This window comes from Phytophthora infestans, genomic scaffold, assembly GCF_000142945.1.
Source record: "Phytophthora infestans T30-4 supercont1.13 genomic scaffold, whole genome shotgun sequence".
NCBI lineage: Eukaryota > Oomycota > Peronosporomycetes > Peronosporales > Peronosporaceae > Phytophthora > Phytophthora infestans.
The window spans coordinates 1,477,707-1,483,706 of record NW_003303746.1 but is presented as its reverse complement, the minus strand read 5'-3'; the positions used below and the strand labels follow the sequence as shown (position 1 = coordinate 1,483,706).

The window sequence follows — 6,000 nt, the reverse complement described above, 5'->3', positions numbered from 1 at the left end:
AGGGTCGTACCCAGTACTTGGTGAAGTGGAGGGATTACCCTCACTCACAGAACTCATGGGAGTTTGAGGTTATCCTCCGGCAAGATTGCCCTGACGTCGTTGACGCTTACGACCGGTCACATCATGTGCCGAAGCGCCATCACGGCGTGCGACAGCGTCGCCAGGCGCTGGGCGCCTCCCACTAGAGTGGGGAGCGATCAGGTCAGTTGAGCTCAGGCTCTGACCAGTGGCTGCAGCAGCCAGCTCGTACGTATGAGCGGTGCTCGCAGCGGGAACAGGAGGTGGAGAGACCTCGTGGTGATAGGGACATGGTCCCGAAGGAAGCAGGTGCTTCGTGTTGTGCTGAACAAGGTTCAGGCACAAGCGTCTCGATAGACGCAGAGTTGTTTTGAAACAACTTGCTCGATGAGCATGATCCAAATGTGGATGCGCTGTAACAGCGAAACTGGTGTCCCGGACGGGGATCGAACCACTGGTCTTTGGTTTGACAGGCCGGAGCTCTACCGCTGAGCTATAAGGGGATGTCCGTACGTCAGTCTGAGAACGGACTACTCATGGTATGAGAGGGCTGCGCCCGGGTGAGTTTGAACCACCGACCTGTGGCATTTAAAGCCAACGCTCGACCACTGATCTGCAAGGGCGTCGCCCTTAAGCTTGTCCATTCAAGGACAACAGTTCATGGAACGAGAGGGCTGTGCCCTGGTGGGTTCGAACCACCGACCTGTGGCTTCCAAAGCCAACGCTCAGCCATTAAGCTAAAAGGGTGTTGCCCTTATGATTGCCCAAGTGTGAACAATCGTTCATGGAGCGAGAGGGCTGTGCCCTGGTGGGTTCGAACCACCGACCTATCGCTTGTGAAGCGAGTGCTCAACCGCTGAGCTGCTGTCGACGACTCGAATGAGTCAAGAGCATTGCTCGAAGCGGTTTGCAACTCTTGGAGTAGGCGCAGAGCGCGAGCGTAGGTCTGAGACCGCTTGAGAGCAAGATGCGCGCTGCGCTTGGAACATTGGGCCGTGGGCCGACGACGAGAAGTTGGGCATCAACGATGCGTAGGCGTTTGTGAGCTCACGGAACTGTACAGCGCTGATGTGGGGTGTAGTAACCTCCGCCATCTTAACAAGACGTGACCTCCCGTAGGAAAGTTTCAAGAACGGAATGTTCTCATCTTAGTGGGGGGGAGTGTAACGGGGTTACATGGTGTGGAGCACACAGGGGTACGAAGTACCCGGAGAGTTAACAAACGCTCAGTACATAAGTTGGAGAGCTAACAAGGTCTCTCAGTACGTTGGCTGAAAGCCACACGTTATGCATTTGATTAGGTTTAACTATGCTAGATAGTTAAAGAGATACATTTACCCCTAGGCGGCTTGGCCGCAATATAGTAAATAAAACACTTCTGGTTTTGAAGCATGAAAGTTAAGGTATTAACTTTGAGCCCTGGTCTTGGGCTGTAAGTGTCCTTTGGATAAGGAACTTAATATTAGTGACTCTTTGAGTCGAACGTCTTCCTCTGACGCTAAAGCTACGGCAGCCCCCCTGCACCCTCAACAACAAAGCCTTTTAGTAGGCTCGGCACCAACCGTGAGGACCAGTACATCACAACACAGTTTAACGCATTCCAATTGTAAAAAAATATTCTGACTGCTCTTACCGCTTATCTTTTCGGACAGAGGAAGTACAAAACTGACATTTTTGAGGTAGTACGCAAACGGTCCATTTGTAGAATGAAGACTTCCATGTTCACCCTTCACTCTAATTATTCTGACACTGACTAATTATGGTGATGCATTCCGAAAGGAGAATTTTTGCGTACGAATTATTAGGGTGCACGACTAATAATGGTGGTTTTGAAAGTTCACATTAAGCTTTTTATTACACTGATGCACTTGCAGTAGTCTCCTGATATCCTGTACTGAAATCCTCTTTGCATCTCGCAATGATATCCTGCAACGACTTACATAGCTGATTTGCCTCCCACTTACCGTTGTTGCCCACATCTAGCCCGCATAACACCATCGACGTTTTTGCCCAGGTCACCCCTTTCTTGTATTTTTCAGCATTGACGAGGCGAATACACTCTACCGCTGTTTCTAAGAAGAAACACTTTCCAGGATTGGCAAGCCCCGCTTGACTTTGCGCCTTGCATCCACTCCCCCCGTCTAATAGCCTCCAAATTGCGACGCTCGCATAGGTTCCGCCAGTGTACCTTAATTTGCTGAATTGGAAAGCAATCCGCTGGCTGCACAAAATCGGTCGTGTTAGGCGGGGAAAATCGTGCGCGTGTTTGCAGCTCGCGTGCAGCCTTCTGCATCTCTTCTCCTGCATGTCCACTAGCGTTATCGAGCCATAACTGGCGTTCTTTGGCAAACGGGCCTGCTGGACCCCAACTGCGCGTCTCGCGCAGCCATTCAACCAAGATGCGATTGTTCATGAGCGCACTCGGGGATGTACGATAGAAGACCCCATTAATGCAATCCGAGAGGCCTTGAATAGGATAGTTCGACTTTGCGGTTTTGAAGATCAGCATTGGGCAGAGAAATGTGACATTGGCATTACCCATAATTAAGACACACATAGTTATACCTTCAGACCTATTGTCATAAAATAGTATAAGGTTAGTCTATAGATAATTTTCAAATGACGCAGATACTCAAACATGGTTAAATCTGTACTTCGTACCTGAAACGATGCTACGGTATTTATCTATTTCTGCACCACGAAAGTCGAGGGTCTTACCGTCATCTTGGTCTATGACAAAGTGACTTTCTTCCATATTGTACTGCTCTTCAGGGTCCAGCTGAACATCATCAAAACGCCTCTTCAGCTGGCCCAAGTGCCGAGCAATAGACTGCTCGATCTGTGCCATTTTGGCATCACATTTTTGCATTTAAACTTTCGGTACACAATATTATAACGCTCTGTAAAATCTTGAATGCGTCGTGGGGAAATAAGTAAAGAAAAAAACTTGCCGTTGAACTTAAAAGCTGTGTTGTAGAGCGGGTGAGTTGAATCTTGAATCATAGCTGTAGCCATGTCCATAAGAAGGCGGGAAGATAGCTTAACACCCGCATGTCTAAGCCTCTCAAACTCGGTAAGAAGTTGAGGGTAGAGCCATTCCCAATGACCGTCTATCTTGGGGCCACGACTCGAGAGAGCCTTGCGAATGAGCTGGTGTCAACCTCCGAGCGCCGTTCTTGCGTACTTATGCTGTCCTTGCTCTTCTACTGCTAGCTGAAGCGAGGAGCGCTTTTTACACCAATCTATTGCCTTGTTTAGGCTGACACGACGGTCAGCGGAGCGAAAAAAGTTGAGAATTGTGCAATGGCGCACCCAGGGAGGCCCTTTTCACCGTTTTTAATCATGTCTCCTTCCATCCATTGCACGCATTGCTCGCGGTCAGCGACAGCAACAATCTACTGCAGTGTGCGACCTCCTCCTTCGGACATTTATGTTGTTGTGGCACGGCTTGAGCAGCTTGCTCGCCGAGTTGAGGGCTGCTGGCCACTCGCTGGAATGATTAATTATGTTGCATGTCTAATTTTGGTGCACGTCTAATTATGGTGCACGATTATTTGTGGTGCATGACTACTTATGGTTATGTTACCCTAAATAATTTCTTAAGTACGATGCACGACTAATTAGATACTGGTACCGGTAATATATTTTCACTTCAAGTTGAGTGTATACAACTACAGTATTAGCAGCACCTAAATTAAAATTCGTGATGCTGTGTTGAAGTCTTGAGTAAATTTTCACTTGATTTCAGTGAAATACACGTTTTTCTTTGTAGTGACATAAAAGTACATAACGGATACAGAAATCAAGTGACAGATACATTAGCATCAAGTTGCTTCTGGATTAAGATCATATATTTTTGTGGGTGAAATAGCTAGAAATATACAGGAAAAAAACATTTATCTTACTTTAACTCACGTTCAGCTTCACAATTAAATCTAAATGACCACTTGCGGCTGCGTGAGGTACCCACAGCATCAAAGAACCACCTCCCGTGCCCGGAAGCCCCAGGAAGCCTGGACGCCATATATCCAAATACAGCGTCTTGCCGCCCAGCTTCTTCACAGTCGATTTTCACGTGGCTTTTCCGCCCGCAGCGACATCCACTTCGTCAACTTTGTCTCCTCCAGACATGATGTTTACCGTCCCATTTTTCGTATCGTAACTGCTGAAGTTGATGATCACCTCACCGTCTCCCTTTTTTGTCCAAGACATGGTACTGTTCTGGAAAGCTTTCTGGACGGTCTTCAATCCAAGTGTATGCGGATGGGTACCATCGTCCACCTCTCCGATAAACTGTGTGGGGCCGCAGATAGCCATGAAATAATCGGAGATCATACTGGAAATACCAGTCATATCGAAGCCCGTAATAACCCAAAAGTTGAGGCCTTGGTTTAGTGCCTTGTAGGTGTACTCGTTGGCCTTGTACGACGTGCCGTTGTTGCTTGTTCCCTTCGTAATAAGGTCGTTGATGATCACCCCGAAGGTCTTGCGGATCTTGTCACGAGTCCTGTACGCAGTAACATCGTTGGATTGTTCAACGAGCAGCTCCATGCAGTTACTTGTTACCATGGCAATGTCTGTTATCACAAGCTCAGTGCTCTCAATCGCAAGTCGCACTTGATCCTCAGTAATACCAGGATTGTGTTCCCGAAGTTCCCCAATCGTAGCCCACGTGCGGTCTACTAGACCTTGCAAGTCGTGGCCACAAGTCGATTTGGACTTCAGAGCGTCCGTGAGGTATCCGATCTCCCCTTTAGTGATCATCTCCGGTGGAGCTGTGAAGTTTGCGCCTTTAATGAAGGCTTTGAACCGGTTCCAGCTTGTGATCAGCTCATCATCGTGGGAAAGAACTTGCGTCAAATATACTGTGTTGAGCCCACGATTTGATCTGCCAGCCACCACTCTCTGGTTGGCTTATCACCCATGCAATACTTGATAGTAATAGGGAGTTCCACCACCACAACGTTTGCCTGGTATAGCATAGCAAGGATTTTATCCTGAGAAGCTTGAGGGTCTGAGCTCTTGACACTGCGGATGTATCGGAGCATGCCTCGGATCAAACCAAGGATCATACAGGAACAATACACGGCGGTTCGAACCTTCTTGGCCATAAGAGAAAACTTGCCGAACCAGTTGTCCATGATTCCATTGAGACCGACGTTGATAAGTGAAGAGACCTTGTAGAAGATTTCACGACCACAGTCGTCGTTTTGACGAACACACTCAATGCCGCATCTCACTGGAAACTCGATCGGACATTCCGCCCAGCAGGTGTTGGTGGCTTCGTGACGGTCGTAGTTGGACGGACATTTGTCCATGATGTGAGCCTCTCGCCAGCAGGCAGCGTCACCTTGCAGTTCTGGGGGACCTACCCAATTCCGGTACGTCGGTACAACGGAACGCTTAGCAGTGAGCGGAGTTGCGAGCTTATACGAAGCGCCTGAGCCATAGGTGATCAATGCTGAATAATTGGACGACGAGCTGGACGTCACCGTCACTCTAGACTCCTCAAACGAAGCCATCAGCGACGACGCTGTTGGCCGTGAAGACCTTGATAATCCCGATCCTGAAGTCGAAAACGCGTCAAAGACTGCTGCGAATGATATGGCGCCCGTCCCCGATGTGGAGCCTGAAGCTGAGGATGAGAGCGCCTCGATGATAGCTTCAATGGATCCGGAGCCAGAAACGAATGGTGCCGACCCGGAACCAGGTCGTCGTACTACAGTAGGTGTGGCAAATGTGGGTCGAGGTGTACCATTCTTGGTGACGATCACACTGGTCGATGCAGGTGTGTTCGTAACCAGGCGAAAAGCACCTTCAACCACGCCATTGCGCTATCGAGCTGAGAAATGTGCACTTGACGCTGCAACATGGAGAATGGGTGAAAGGGGTCATTTAGATGGCGATGCGAATGGTGACTAAAACAAACCCCGGTGTTAATTGGGCTGGCGTCTCCGCAGTTGTAAAGGTTTCACTTCCGCT

General features: G+C 48.8%; 1 pseudogene across 1 annotated transcript; it reads right to left on the bottom strand.

The window, feature by feature from the left end:
- Positions 1–450: 450 nt before the first annotated feature.
- Positions 451–521, bottom strand: PITG_27006 (annotated as a pseudogene). The gene has a single exon. The product of its transcript is annotated as a tRNA-OTHER (tRNA).
- Positions 522–6,000: the final 5,479 nt, after the last annotated feature.